Raw genomic sequence first — 15,663 nt, 5'->3', positions numbered from 1 at the left:
CTCGGGCTTCTCTTTCAGCGTTTCTTTTGGCCGTGTGGTAAACCTGCATGTCACCGTCAGTGTGATGCCTGCACATCGTGAGTCCCGAGACGCAAACGAGCACTGGGAACATTTCCAGAGGTCATCTTTTAAATGCGGACAAAGCAAACACGTGTTAGCGGTGGGGTAATGCACACACGTGCATGCTAGTCGTAGAAGCAAGCCATGCACTACCAAGTACAAGTACGGACGTGTCAACGTAAGCAAAATGCATTTCAACTGGGGCGGGCCAACCTTTGTGTTGTTGTTGTTGTTGTTCAATCGCAGGTCACATAGAAGCAAACAACCATTCACACTCACATTCACATCTACGTGCAATTTAGAGTTTTCAATGAACCTACCACGCATGTTTTTGGCATGAGGGTGGAAACCAGAGTGCCCGGAGAAAACCCACGCAGGCACGGGGAGAACATGCAAACTCCACACAGGCGGGGGCGGGGATTGAACCCGGGTCCTCAGAACTGTGAGGCAGATGTGCTAACTAGTCAGTCACCGTGCCGGCAATAATAATTTTGTTTGTAATTGAATTATAATTAATTCACCAATCATTTAATTTATACTTATTCTGCTAATAGTTTTGATGTTTGTATTTACAATAAATCAATGAAATTATTTTATGAGATGAATGAATTCAATAAACAATTAAACAATTTTAGGGACGAACAGCTAAACGAATGCGACAAATACTTCAAGATTCTGAATTGATTGGATTAGCTGCTTGGTGGGCCAGATTAATGTACAGAGCGGGCCATATGTGGTCCGCAAGCCATACTTTACCCACCCCTGCATTAACAGCTGACAGCTTCGTATTTCAATATTTTCCCTCCCTACATGTGTCCTTGACTGCTTGAATACAAGCAGAAAGTGAATCAATCCCAATTAATTCTGCAGTGGAGGTCCTTGTGTCTATTATGTCTATTACACTATGTAATGACTTTATGTAATAGACAGAGCCATCGCCTGAGTCACTGATTCCGTTCTTCAGGCCGGCCGGGAATCATTCAGTGAGGTTGCAGTCCGTCGCAGCAGCCGCTTCATTGAAATGAAAGCTCACAAAAGCACATCGGCCTTTGTGGCGTTTGTACCCACTCGATCCAAACAAGGACCTTGGAACAACAATAACAAAAGACAAACGAAAACAGGACAGTCCGTGTACCTTTGGGTTTATTTGGAGAGGCCAAACACGAGGTATCAAAGCTGTTCTTGCTGCACGAAACACTCCAAAACACCTGCGTGATCATTTTATGCGTCGTTCATGGACTCTTGCCAAGTGTTGATTTTTTTTCTTTTTCTTTTTGCTTGAGCGGGAGTTGCAACATGAGCCTCGGGGTAAGTTGATCCATCCTCGGCCTTCAAAGCTTCCGTACAAAGCGCGGCCCCTGGGGCGAAGCTCACAAAAAGCACCGCTTCATCGTCGTGCCCAACAAGCCCCCCCCCCCCCCCCCCCCTCGACCCTCATTTGTTTCATTTGCCATCGCCATGACGACGTGCGCGACACCACGCCGGGGTGTCCGATAACAAAAGAACCATCAAAGAAAGCCAGCGCAGCAAGGAGCTGATATGGCCGTTAGCTAGAGCGTTACAAGACAGGTGTACCACTCCCCAAATTGCGAACTTGCATTTCAAATCCACTTTTGCCACTGAAATGAATGGAAATGACATGAATCCCTTCCAGGCTACCAAGAAAAACAGCACTGTATAAAAGCATACAGTAATAACATCATCAAATAGAATGTACAAAAATAGACTTTTTCCTTAAGTGCGCCATTTCGTCACTGTTTTTGTCCTTTGTCGACACGCTTTCCTCAATTTCAGCAGCTTCCCCATCTTTTTGCGGACAGAGAGCCGCAACTTAGAAATTAGTCTAACGCCAATGGCCAGCCATCAAAAGTCCACATATAATAATAATAAAAAAAAAAAAACATACAATATTTCACTCTGAATGTGTGTAGTGCATCTCTGTAATATGAGTTTAACTTTTTGGATTGAACGGCCTAACTAAATGAAGCTTTTGACACTATTCGAATTCATTGCGATGTACCTGTGCTACGCTTGTACTGCTTCGCCAAGACAGCTACTTGCACAGCTCGCTCATGATTTCAAACTTTATTTCGACGGTCCACTTCTTCTCAGCAATCACTTTCTTAGGAGCCATGATTAGAAACCAAAAAATGGGCACAAAAACAAAACACAAAAGTGCAAGCGCAAGAACCACTTTCACTGCGAGGTGACCACGTGAACTGATGGAGGCCGGATGTACGCTGCTGCCATCTAGTGCCATCGTGGCTGAAGCTCACTTGTAAATCCAATTTGTACTTGCAACAACAAAGATATGACGGAACAACGGCTAATAACTATTCAACTTTTACGATAGGCAAGTAAACATTTTGGCGCAGATTTTTACTCTTCACGTTGGGGTCGGCACCTACTGGAAAAGCCATCGACGCCATGTTGTTTTCTGAAGTCGTGGTCGTGGCCCATAAAACCCAATTGGAGATTTAGCAGCCTATTGACTTTGTCTGCAGAACAACAAGGTGACGAGGCCTTGATGACAAATGTTCGACTTTGCCCGCGTGGCGACGCTGTTGACCAACCAGCCGCGTTCTAGCGTCACATAACATAAAAACCCAATGACAACATCATCAGTGTTCCCCCCCTGATTTGTACTCCCAAAGAAGTAATGAGGACTGCGAAGAGACGAAGAATATAGACAGGAAGTTCAAAGCAGTAAGACTTCAGACACTTTTTTCACACTTATCAAAGTTAATATCTTTTCATGTTGGAATGAGTGGATAACAATTATATATTATATTTATAATTATGCACTGTATTAGCGGCACGGTGGGCGACTGGTTAGAGCGCCTGCCTCACAGTTCTGAGGACCGGGGTTCAAACCCCGACCCCGCCTGTGTGGAGTTTGCATGTTCTCCCCGTGCCAGCGTGGGTTTTCTCCGGGCTCTCCAGTTTCTTCCCGCATCCCAAAAACATGCATTCATTGGTGACTTTAAATTGCCCGTAGGTGTGAATGTGAGTGCGAACGGTTGTTTGTTTGTATGTGCCCTGCGATTGGCTGGCAACCAGTTCAGGGTGTACCCCGCCTCCTGCCCGATGATAGCTGGGTTTAGGCACCAGCACGCCCGCGACCCTAGTGAGGAGAAGCGGCTCAGAAAATGGATGGATGGATGGATGGATGCACTGTATTACAGAAGAACCACCAAAGAAAACATTCACTCCTATTTACGCAGTGTCCCTGAACGCACCTCGCATCAACTGCGTGTGCCTGCCGCCGTGGCCGCAGCTAAATCGGTTGCCAAATACGGCATTTATCCGCCGAGTATGAAGGGTCGTTTTTAGTGTGTTCAGACAGTTTTGTCGTGGAAGTTTCGAACAAAACCTGGCACAAAATGAACTTTCGTTCGAAAAAAACGTTCTTTGACAGAAGGCGCGCGTTCTCGATTACGTTCCTCAAGCAGAAATGAACTAAGTTCAGTTACGTTCCCACAAAATATGAAGTAGTTCTTGAACTTTTGTGCATTGCACTTGTTCAGGTACAACACCGCCTAACGTGCGTGTCCTTGACATGTGGGTGGAAAGTTACAGGCAAGCATGGGAAGAAAAGCCAAGATTTGAACCCAGAACTGTGAGGCAGACGTGCTAACCACTGTAACACCGTGCTGCCTCTTAGAGGTTTGACTGCATTTTAAGTTGGAGAACGGAAAACCCACAAGACGATCTCACTGTATATCCAGATCCAAAGTGACCATTAATGGATGCCATTTTCAACCAGTTTGGATCCAAAAATGTTTCAACTTGAAAGACTTTTTGACAGGTTTGATGGACGTTCTCTCCACATGAACCAGTTTTGAGCTGTTTAGCCTGGGAGTGCGTGACCTTGCCTCTGAGCCTGGTCCCAAATACGTAATCGGTGAGAAGAAGAAATGCTAAAACAAGGAAGGCGCGCGTAAGCAGGCGACGAGCGCGCTGACCCCTCGTTGCTTCATGAAACTCCTGTTTGGTATTCAGCACGCCGCTTAGGGAAAGTGTTGATGCAACAACAGCATCACTGGGCCAAGTAAGTCCGGCACGACGGGTGGCGCGGGGTGTATTTGGCGGGGTCACGTCGGTGCCTCGCGAATCAGCCGCACAATGAAATCTTTCTCCTCGGAGGCGGCGGACTTGGCAGAGCTGGCCGGGTGTGTGAGAAGCTGAAAAATAGAAATGCTACTGTCGGCTGCCGTGGTTACTGAGCTCCTGAGCGCCTCTCCGTCCCCCCCGTGACCGTCCCCTACCACCCCGCAACCCACAGACAAATTCCCCTTCGTCACTTTCTCAAGCAAACGGCTGAGACGCTCACCTTGTGACAGCATCAGCAAAATAAGATCAACGTGTTACCTTTTGGGAAGTAGATGTTCAACTTGTCTTCCTCGCAAAAAGCTTTGAAGCGCAAACCAACAGCACCTCCTTCTCCTCCTGCTGGCTGCTCCTCAAGTGTGAGATGAAGTCATTTACAGGGGAAGGCGCACACTTCCTCTCGCTGCCTCGCCTCAGCTCGCACTGACTGCCTTCCCGGCGCTCCTCATCCTCCTCCTGCCCTCTCCCTCCCTCCTTCTTCCCCCCTCCTGCTGCTGCTCACCTCATGAATGTTTAGACACGGCAATTGCAGCTGAAAGGCACCGAATTAACCCGCTGGATTGGAAATTCACTCACTCACTCCCGACTCACTTTCTCCCACTTTTTTGGGAGGTTGTTCTTAAAGCTCTCCCTCAGCCCCACATCACCGCGGCTGCGACCCCGTTGAGAGGTGCGATCGCGCCTCGGCAAGGCGAGCGATTGCTTTATTGGGCCCGTTGCTGCGTGGGGAAATGAACAAACATGAGCATTAAAGAGGTCTATGTTTGATGAATAAGTAAATGTTTATCACCCGCAGCCTAACTCGAATTAATCATTTATTGTCCGCAAATGAGTCGAGCTGCTGAACAAATTGAATCATTAGAAGTCAGCACCAGCTTCCTCGTGAAGCTCGACAAATCTGCGCAGAAATGTTCACGTCGAATCTGCACAGTCTCCTTGTTAAGAGAAGATCTTTTTGGGCAAAAAGAACTATTTATTCCGACCTTCGCACCACCTGGCGACAAAGAGGTCACCAATCTTTGGCACCACGCTTTGCCAACAATTTACGCCGTAGGCAAAAAAATACAAAAAAAAGCTTGTTAATTTAGTGCCAGCTGTCTGATTCCAATTGGGGCTCATTTGGGCAAATTCCTTCGAGGGAGTTGGTCAACGGACGAGAATTCACACAAAATGACTGCTTCCAACCCAAATGCACAACTTTCTGTTCAATTTCCACATGGTTCCCTTGAGACTTGTTCTTGCCTCCTGTAATGATACACATGGCCACACAATTTTGGGCCTAGTGCTGAAACTGGTGTCGGCTGGGCTAATTTTCCAAACGTTCTGAGAATACTCAAACTGATCGTCCAACTTTGATGCCGTGCTCTGGCCACATTAGAAGGCACAGACAAAAAAAACCTTGGGGATTTAGTGTTGCCTGCTTCCAATTGGGGCATACTGGGCTGTAAACCTTCTATTCCATTTCATCAATGGGTCCTTGAGACTTTTATGTGTGCAGCCTGGTTACGACAGACAAGTCCACACAATTTCTTGGCAGTGGGTGAAACTGATGTCGGGGGGGGGGTTAGTTTTTTGTAACTTTCCAGGGGGCGCCGTTGAGTGAGCTTTGGGAGGATATGTTAGGCCACCCTATAATTTGTACATTCTCACCACGAAACACACACATGCCAAAATTGGTGAGCTTTCGGGCATGTCATGGCCCTCAGAAAGGCGATTATTTCCATAAATGTTGTCCAACTCCAAGCGATGTTCCTGAAGACGTCCACAAATAAAGCTCGTGTTGCTGCAAGGCAGCGACGAGCTTCTTAGTGGCGCACGTCCAGTGTCTCCATTGTTCCCCAGAAAGCTCCCTGGAGTCGCACTCGGGAGGCGATAGCGACGCGGCATTCGCTTCCGGGCTCTAATCCAATGCCACTTACCAACGCGCCGCAGGTAAAAATGGAGGCCATGCTTCCTTTCATTATAAGCCATGTGATATGTAGAAGTATAAGCCATGTATAAGCCATGCACAATGCGCCGCACCACAGTGTGGCCATTCTTGCCTTGTCGTCCTTGACACCAAGCACTAGACCCTATTCTTCTCTCGAGCCCCAAGGCATGACGCCAAAATGTTGATTATCGATCGGCCGTGCTCTCATATTGACTTTAATCGGCCGCCTGGCGGGCGGTAGATGCGGCGGGTCAGGAATGAAAAGGAATTAAGAGCAAAGAAGAATCCAATGTGCGCTACATTGTGCCCATCACTGTTGGCAATCAACTTGAAGCGCCACAGCGATCGATGTACACAAAACACGACCACCGACAATCAAGCCTGGTGGTGCTGTTTTTTTTTTTTTTTTTTTTTAATTCCCTGAGTGTTGTTTGACAAAAATATAAAGAGTGTGAAATGTCGGCGGGAATGAACAACACAGCTGTAGGACATCGATGGGATTATCTGCATACTGGCAAACCTTCTTTGCCAATGAAAGCAATCCAAGTGGATCTCGAGACTGAGGATTTTCAAGCCTGATGTGGAAAAAGAAAACCAGATGAAGGAGCGGGAAAAAAAGTCTCTGGATTTGACTTCATTCCCATGACGCTTTGTGGCCAGACTACCTTTCACGCAGCCAGTCGGTGAGCCATTGATTTCTGGGCTTTAGCCTCAGGAGATGAGACAGTTTGCATGTTTGGCATCCCGAAGTAATAAATCACATCGATCAGCCGCCATAATAAGGCCGTGCCGACGCATCCCCCAGAGAGGGTTGAGAAAACAATTCGAGATGGAGAAGAAGAAGAAGCATCGAGGAGGCCAAAAGGCTTAATGGGCATGACGCTTGTGTGGAGAAGCATGAATACATTTGTTATTATTTGGTATTTTTCATTCATATTAAACACATCGCAACCTACCGCATTCACAACAACACATTTCTAAAAACTTTCCATAGAAAGATTCGCATTGGTTTCTTTCTAAACAACTGTTAAAGCACTTATTCTTCACCATTTGCGTGATTATTCATATCAAAACCTACATTGTCCTCATTAGTCGTTTTGATGATATTGCGTGTAAATGTGGAACAGAGACGCATCTGGAGAGTTACCTTAAGACATTTTCAAAGAGGAAATAGTTGTTAGCATGCGGCATCGAGCTAACTGGCGCAGCTCACCACGGATGTTCTTCTGTTCGAGTTTATCTAAATATGTCGTAACGGCAAACATGTGGCCCCGAGTTTGACAAAGTTTGTTGAATTGTTGTGAAAACACTGACAAAGGCGGCAATGCTGGATGCCTGAGTCACGTGTTTCCACCATCTTCTTGGCAGCATCGCATCTATTCTTTACAATTAGTAAGTATTCCGTATGTTCCTCTTGTCCTGCACGTTCTTGATGAATAATTTGGGCTGCCGGTGGAGCGCAATGTTGAGAAAACTCAACATTGCGGGCCGTGGCGCCTCCCAAGAGGAGCGCTTTGATCCTGACCGGCTTCTACAGCTAATCTATCTCCAAAGCCTGACGTACAATTGCGTGTCAGTCAGCGGGCCGGTGGAGTGGATTGTCTCTTAGTTGCTCAGTAAAAGACCCAGGTGGGCTTTATGCGGGAGGGTGCACAACAAATCCCCGGTGGAGGAAAAACAAAAATCTAATCTAAAACTGTATTGAAAGTATTGTGCGACAAAGATTCTCAAACGTTCTCTGTCTTGTTTGTCAAGTCCACCTTTTCAGCTAATAAACTGCGTCACAAAGCACCAGGTTTTTATTTATTTATTTACATCTCAACTCAACTCAGCTTCAAAAAACAAATTTGTTTGCACAAAGGTATTTCCCATAAAAAATAAATTACAGATTTTAGATAAATTCACTAAACCTGACATGTCATCAGGTACACCTGTATCAAATGAGATTTAATATCAGTTCATCCATCCATTTCCTATACCGTAGATGCGGGAATCCAGCCAATCACAGGGCACTTAGAGACAAACAAACATTCACACTTAATGGATCTTTTTGGAATGCGGGAGGAAAAGCCCACCCAGTCGAACCCCGAACCTTCGAATTGTGAGGCGGATGTGCTAACCACTCGTCCACTGTGCTTCCAGTCAATATCAAACATTGACTTATAATGATTGTTTTAGTGCATGCGGACGTGTATTGCACAGAACGTATACGTGAAGTTCATTTGAGTGGATCAGTCCATTCTGTTGCAGTCTTCTGTTCTAGTCATCGATTAAACATGATTTTTGTGCAGCACTGTTTAAGCTTACGTTCATGGTGTAGGGGTGAGCACATTTGCAAATATAAGTAAATGAAAATATGAATGTATAAGAGTATGCAACCGCTGTATATAAATATAACTTTACGAAAGTATGAGGATATAAGGGTATGAAACACTGGACAAAAGAGATATAAAGGCTATTAAAACATGAGAATGTTTGATTTGAGAGCATCAAAATGTGAGATATGAGTATTAATTAAAATACCACAGATTGAGATGTTTCAATATGACAGTATGAAGTATCCAGCGGGTGCCGGTGCACATGTCGGCACAAGTGGCCCGCAATCAGCTGAGAAGGTAAAAAGTCACGAAAGCGGCACGAGGCCTAAGTGACGCCACGTTGCGCCACTCGTTTTTCTCCTTGACGGGAACACGCCCAACCCAGCAACCCCACATTTCCCCCGTGCGCCCCCCCCCCCCCCCCCCCCCCCCCCCAACGCCCTCCACCGCCCCCCGTCCTCCTGCTCCCCTCCAGTTGCTGTGTGGATGTTGGGCGCCAACAGGATTTGAGGGCGATTCAGTGGCTGTGTTGAGCTCCTCCTGGGATGACCCAGTTGGGCTTTCTGGCTCCGTTTGCGACGCGACTCTGGAGAGCTTCTGGCTTTTACTCTGCACGTGTGTGCATCTGTGTGCGCGCGCATGTGTACATCTGCCACTTCCTCCCAGGAGATGCGGAGCACAGGCTTTGCTTATTTCCAACGCCATAACGATGTTTCAAGAGCCACCAGGGCCAATTTGTTCAAACAAAACATTTTTTAACGTCATAACTGATACTGTGAGACGATTATGTTCCGGTCACTCCGAGAGCTAAAAAAAAAAAAAAAAAGTCAGCAGGTTCAAGAGCATTCTCTATTCAGGCTCCAGTAATACCTAACGACCCTCCATACGGAAAAATTACAGCGTTTAAAGTTGAAATCGCGATTCAAGACTTATTTTTACACTCGCGCATTTAGTTGAACCGCACCTAATATGCAAATTGCCTCTTGCCTTGACATTTGGATTGTGTGTGTATGTTTTCCGCAGTTTAAAATGAGCCTTATTCGGACACGTAAAGCTCTTTTAGCTCCAAACAAAGCGGTGATCACGTCCAAAAATCAATTTTGTGTCTCATTGAAGCCGCCAGCTGACTGGTCATCGAGTTGGATTCTCGTCAGGTGATTGGCATGCGATCAATTCTTCACGAAAGTCAAAAGTTTAGAGGAGATTTGAGTGTTTGATTTGTAGTTAGCGCATAGTTAAGCAAGGAGCGCGCTAACGGGGCAGAATAAGAGAGGCCTAGTACGCCGCCACTCAAGCGTCGATATTTCGCATAATTACATCCTGAGAGGAATACGTGTGTCGTTTTTCCCGGGCAGAAAGACTTGAGAAATGTTTTTATTTCTTTCTACCCGTGGCTGTAATTATTCGTAAACTCCCTCTCACGCCTCCTCCCCCGTGGCATGAGATTGATGGGAAAATAAAGGTTGTTGTTGTGATGCTGACGCGCTTCTTGTGCAATTAGAACAAATGTCAGATGTGTAAGAAGAAGAAAAAGGAGGCGCTAATTAAAGACATAAAAAGATCCCTCAATTAACTCCGGAGGTGAGCGAGCGAGCCAGCGCGCGGAGGAAAATTATTTGCATTGTTAGACGGCAGGAAAAACGCGGATTGCGGCGTAAGCCGAGCGGAGAAACCTCAGTGGGGAGTCGCACGCAAGGACATCAAAAGCAGCAACGCAGATAGCACGCCGCCACCGATAGGCACGAAACCACCCAAAGCTGCGGCTTTGAACAAAACTTGCATTTCTTTTCACAATTTCTAATCTTCCTAGCGGTCTTCATAACACGCTTTCGTCACAATACCCCCAAGGATCACCAATCACGGACCTATTTTTACAACGTACTTCGGTGAAATTTGCTCGTTTTAGGTCTGGATCTCCTTATTGTGGCTTCTTCTGGTGTGCATGATTTGGCCACTGGGCAGCAGTATGGAACAGTCATGCAGACAAATGAAGTAGAATTGTAAGTGATTCAGTAATCTGCAGTAATTCTTTGCAGACGATAAATAATATATTCCTGTGAGTGTTGTTATGTTGTCTGTGGACATGCACCGCTAGTGTTCAAATATCCGTTCCTTAAAGTGTTATAACACGGCCGCATAGATGCTATTTGTTTACCCGTCTATGGTGTTTTTCATTAGCATTAAGCTGGCAGACTTAAATTTACTTGTTTGGTTAACGTCACACTTGGTGGGTGAGCAGGCAATTGAGGCACACAGCTATTTGTTCACAAACATTGAAAATACTATTTTTTATAAAATGTTCCCTTTCAATTGCCGCAATCGTCGGAGGAGAACCTTCTCCGGGAAGTCCAGGAAAAGCAATTTGCCTCCGCCGTCCCAGAAGCAGGAAGTCGCTCACCTGTAGTAGGAAACAAAATGACAAATGTCAGCGTCGCGCGATTCCTGTGACACGTTTGATTGCTTTGGAATCGTGTTCACTTCACCAGAAAAAAAACACATTTTCCTAAACAAATGATGAACGCCGGCTTTAGTTGGGCGTATCCAAAGTCGATTGTCTCTATTCTCTATGTGGATGTTCCGTTTTCCATTTGCAGGTGACCTTTCCCGGGCGGGAATAATCACATCCTTTTCTTGCGCTGACATTTCATCCAATCAGCCGGTTAGCATTTGACATCCCAACAGGGCACGCGGGACGGTGGGTAAACGTGCAATAATGAGCCCGACGACACTTGTTCACATGCAAATGACAAGATATGAAGCACGGAGACCTCTGTGGATGTGCCCCCTTTATCCTATAAACGTGACCATAAATAGCCATAAAATAAATGCGCTCCTCACAAAAAACCTAGGGGTATTTGGATTTCAGGTGAAATTACAAGATCAACCTTAAATGTGCAATAACCTTTACAGGTGAACTTTGTTTGACCTTCTCTCAACTTTTGAACACGTCCAACTATTGAATGTTTCAGTACTTTTTGTACAACTTGCTGAACAGCAAAATTCACAAGATGAGACCAAGACATGCCCTGCGATTGGCTGGCAACCAGTTGAGGGTGTACCCCGCCTCCTGCCCGACGACAGCTGGGATAGGCTCCAGCACGCCCGCGACCCTAGTGAGGAGAAGCGGCTCAGAAAATGGATGGATGGATGAGACCAAGACTCCGCTGAACAATTGTTTAACAGGACCGCAGCATCCCAGGATGTTCTCACCGTGTCATCACCCGATTGCAACAGAAATACAGTTGTAGTGACTCTGACCCAGTTGCCAGAACAAACACCCCCGCGCCCCCCCACACACACACCTTGATAAACTGCATTCCTCCAAGCGGCCCTGCTGTGAGACTGACCCAAGGAGACTCCTCGTGGACCCTAAACTAATTAACATCTACCCTCGAAGTCTGAACTCCCAAGCATCAAAAGCCAGACGTTTCCACCGGACCACCTGTCTGTGAATAGGAACAATTGCTGGGACAAGGCGACACCCGCTGGCGTCGAGAGGAACTGCAAAGTCGAACCGGGGGGACTCTCATTTGACGTTTAACCAAGGATCAATGTCTGTTTTGATATTTCACAAACTCTGCAGAAATTTTCCAAATGTATGCCTTTATGTCAGTGTGTCAACTTTACAAGTGCAATCGTGAGATTTTGAGAATTGTTTGTCTTGATTTGACTCCCAGCAGCAAGAAATGTGATTTGAACCATAAGCAGTTGATTTTCCAAAACTAAAGTATAAAGAGTCAATCTGATACGCTTGACCTCTGAGTAAAGAGAGTACCAAGTTGAGGTTATTTTACATTAATATATGATTTTAAACCCATTTTATCAAATTTGCAGACAAGATTCAAGCTGATGGGTGTGGTCTTCTCCGTCCCTCTTTGACAGGCCCCTGGGGTACTTAACCCTGGCGCTTGTGTGTTTTTGCTCTCTCGTGTGTTTTTCTCTCCTCTGACTTCTTAAGTCTCGTCTGCCTGGTATCTGCCAGACATGGGCTGGCTTCGGCCACCCCTCCCCCTCTGCCCTTACTTTGTTCGAGCACGCGGCTCAGTAACCGCGAAGGCCGGGATGAGAACAGACTCGGCTTCCCAGCCTATCCCTGGACCACCGCTAGGCGATCAGGTCACCTGCTACTAAGGTACCAGGTACGCTTCCAGCCAAGCGTGATCGCTCTGAAATTGCCAGCGAGCCACAAAACAGGCAGGAAGAGAGTTGGTCATACTCTCCCAAGAAGGCGAACAACAATTTTTCTTCTTCCTCCTCTTTTGTTTAGTTTCATTTTTTGTGCATCTTTTTCTTCTGCAACCAAAATCCGTCTCCTTGCTTCCTGAGACGTGCCCGGAGAGAGACCACCACCCACCAGCTTGAACTTATGCTCGTGAGTAGACACGGCAAGCTTTTGCAAGACTGTACAATATTAGTGCCTAATAATTCCGGGGAAATTACTACCTTCAGACAAAAACTCAACTTTGTCCTCGCTCTCTCTCTCTCTCTCTCTCGCTCGTCCGGAACGAACGCGTTAAACGCTCGTGTTTTCCACTTTTGTCCAACACACGATGTTCTAGTTCCCTTTTCCTACGCCTATTTTTCTTCTTTTTACCAATATTATTGTTAATTTCTTTCTTTAGTTAGACCCCTTTGTGTGTTTCCCTCTAGATCCCTTGAAGATGTCATTAAATATAACATAAAATTCCGTTTATGGTTGTATTTTGTGTGTGTTCTGAGTTTGAGTGAGCCTCTGTCATCTAGAACTCAGAATTTCATAAAGTGTAACAACCTTCAGATTACGAGACTGATAAAAAGGTTTCTCGTCACTTCCGTCACTAAATGTTATACATATAAAAGGTGACGTGGTGCCCCTTCACGAGACATATTAGTTTGATTTTAACGATTAATCTTAAAATGACGCTAAAGCGGAAGTAACGCAGGCGTCGCTTCTGGCTTATTTTTTTTCTCCTAAATGAATTACATTTTTATTTAACCCTCATATATGCTACACAGTAAAGAGAGACTAGATGAGTCACAGAAAGGCATTAAAAATAATGTCCTTGGAAGTGCTTTGGTCCATTTGCATCCAGAATTTCCCCCAAAACCCGAATATCTCAAAACTGTTTGTGAGTAGTCTATCATGTAAAAGTGACTCATTCAATTTATTTTCAAAATCTTATTTTAAATTGTGAACAAACGGCATAATGTGTCCCCTTTAAAGTTTTGCGGTATGAAATCAATCGCCTAACGAGGAGACTTCCAGCTCTCGCCTGTCACGCTGATGAGCTCCTCAGAGGGAAAAACTCTGATGACCTCTGATGAAACCAGACTCCTCGTGACCCCAGGAGGTCTGCGGAGTTCTGCAATTGCACCAGGAAGTTAATGTGGGATGACGAGGATGTGAGGGAGAGGCTTCTGGAGGGAATGTCGGCATTCTGAGTGCTGATCGGGTCTGTCGGCTTCCCACGACGCAGCCCAGTGAGTAACGCTGATTGACCTCGACTTGGCCGCCTTCATTGCCCGCCCGCCCGGTTCCTGGAAAAAAAATGATTTTGAAGGTCATTGAGAATACAATATGTGTGAGGTGGCGCCAGGAGCTTGTTTATTGGGCAAAAAGAGGGAAAGTCTGCTTCAAGTACCTTTTAAATAGAACAAAATCCATTGTTGTATTTTTAGAATTGAAAAAATCAACAGCACATATTTTAGGGCCTTTAAAATGCATTCAACTCCATCTGGTTCATCTGAAATGGATTCCAAATCCATCCACGCATGTTCTACTCGTGCAGTGGTTCTCAAAACTTTTTACGTACCACCATCATAGCTCACATACAAAATACAAAGTAGTAGTATGTAGTAGTAGAGTCTTTAATGAAAACGAGGCAGACGTTTTATTCCTAAAAAGTATATTTGATGTCATTGTAAGCCACTGTAACATTATGCAGAATTTGCATGTTAACACTGGGCTTAAATATAACAAAATAAATAAATAATAATGATCAGGATTCAATTAAAATGTATTGCACTTAAGTTAAATAAAATTGGGACATAAGTTAAAATTTGGAAACAAACAGTTCTTAATTAAATGCAAACCTATTTAAAAGTTAAATACACCTGAACCGTGCTTAACAAATGTACTTTTACTGGATTTAAAAAAACCCCGTTTAAAACAGTGTAACATTATGCATAGTTTAATTTAGTGATTCTTTCATGGACCACTAGAGGGAGCCCGCATACCTCTATTGGTATACGTAACACATTTTGAGAATCATGGTATCTAGTGCCTTTACAGTGGAATAAAGTCCATATTCTAGTTTTAATGTTTAGTATTTTAGTGCCTTTCAAATCCATCTGCAGGTCTATTGTGTTTTCAATACATGCAATTTATCTACTAATGTTCTATTAACCTGAAAATGTAATACAATCCAACCCTCAATCTGCACAAATTCTAGTACCTTTCTAAAAGGAACAAAATCCATCGACGCATGTTCCAAGGTTGAAGATGGTGGACCCCAATTACGGTACCCCTTTTTCGAACAGCCTAGCATCTAAAGGCGACAGCGTGTCTCATCAGGCCACGGAAGGTTACTCCCGATCTTGTTGTCCACGTGACTTCTGTTGCCGGATTCGGAAGAACCAGAGAACGAGCGGAAAGTGAGCACGGGCAAGTCATCTGAGAGCAACGGAGCAATATTTGGCCTGCTGCTGCTGCTTGTCAGTGCGTCCCGCCTGCCAAACGTCAGCCGAGCACAACACCGTCGACTCAATCCATTTACGACGTGACAACATCTTAAATGGCAGTTAGCGGTCGCCCTTGATGTGACGCCACGCATCTGTTTCCTCCGCATGGCCGAACTAAAGTGCATTTGGGAGGAAAAGGCTTATCTGATGGGCTTTTGATTTGATTTATTTAACCTTTATTTATCCAGGAGACAACCGCCAAGGAAATAGACAACAGTGTTTAGACGCTCTGTTCAAACACTTCTATCTTCATCTATTGCTTTCGGAAGCTTTCTTTAAACAAGTCTATCGCTATTGTCTGTCAGTTTGGGCTGTGTTGAAGTTTGCTGGATGCAGTCTGAACTAAAACACGTGTTAGCCGAAAACGTAAACGTATGGGAACTAGCAATACTTGAACTAATAATGGTTATTAACGCTAACGTTTTAGATGTTGGTGTCGTCTGGTGTAACATAGCATAGTGTAACATAGGCTAACGTAGCATAACAACGTTTAATATTACATAACATACAGTATAACATAACATA

At 45.1% G+C, this 15,663-nt stretch overlaps 1 protein-coding gene across 1 annotated transcript in view; it reads right to left on the bottom strand.

Annotated features, from left to right (window-relative positions):
• The window catches only part of LOC133396527 (cadherin-20-like), a 45,114-nt gene extending 40,538 nt beyond the window's left edge, over nt 1-4,576 (bottom strand). The window contains exon 1 of the mRNA XM_061666489.1: nt 4,432-4,576. The gene's annotated coding sequence lies outside the window, so the exon portion shown is untranslated. The remainder of the gene's footprint in view (nt 1-4,431) is intronic.
• Nucleotides 4,577-15,663: the final 11,087 nt, after the last annotated feature.

This window comes from Phycodurus eques, chromosome 21, assembly GCF_024500275.1.
Source record: "Phycodurus eques isolate BA_2022a chromosome 21, UOR_Pequ_1.1, whole genome shotgun sequence".
Taxonomy (NCBI): domain Eukaryota; kingdom Metazoa; phylum Chordata; class Actinopteri; order Syngnathiformes; family Syngnathidae; genus Phycodurus; species Phycodurus eques.
This window is presented reverse-complemented; position numbering and strand designations above follow the sequence as displayed.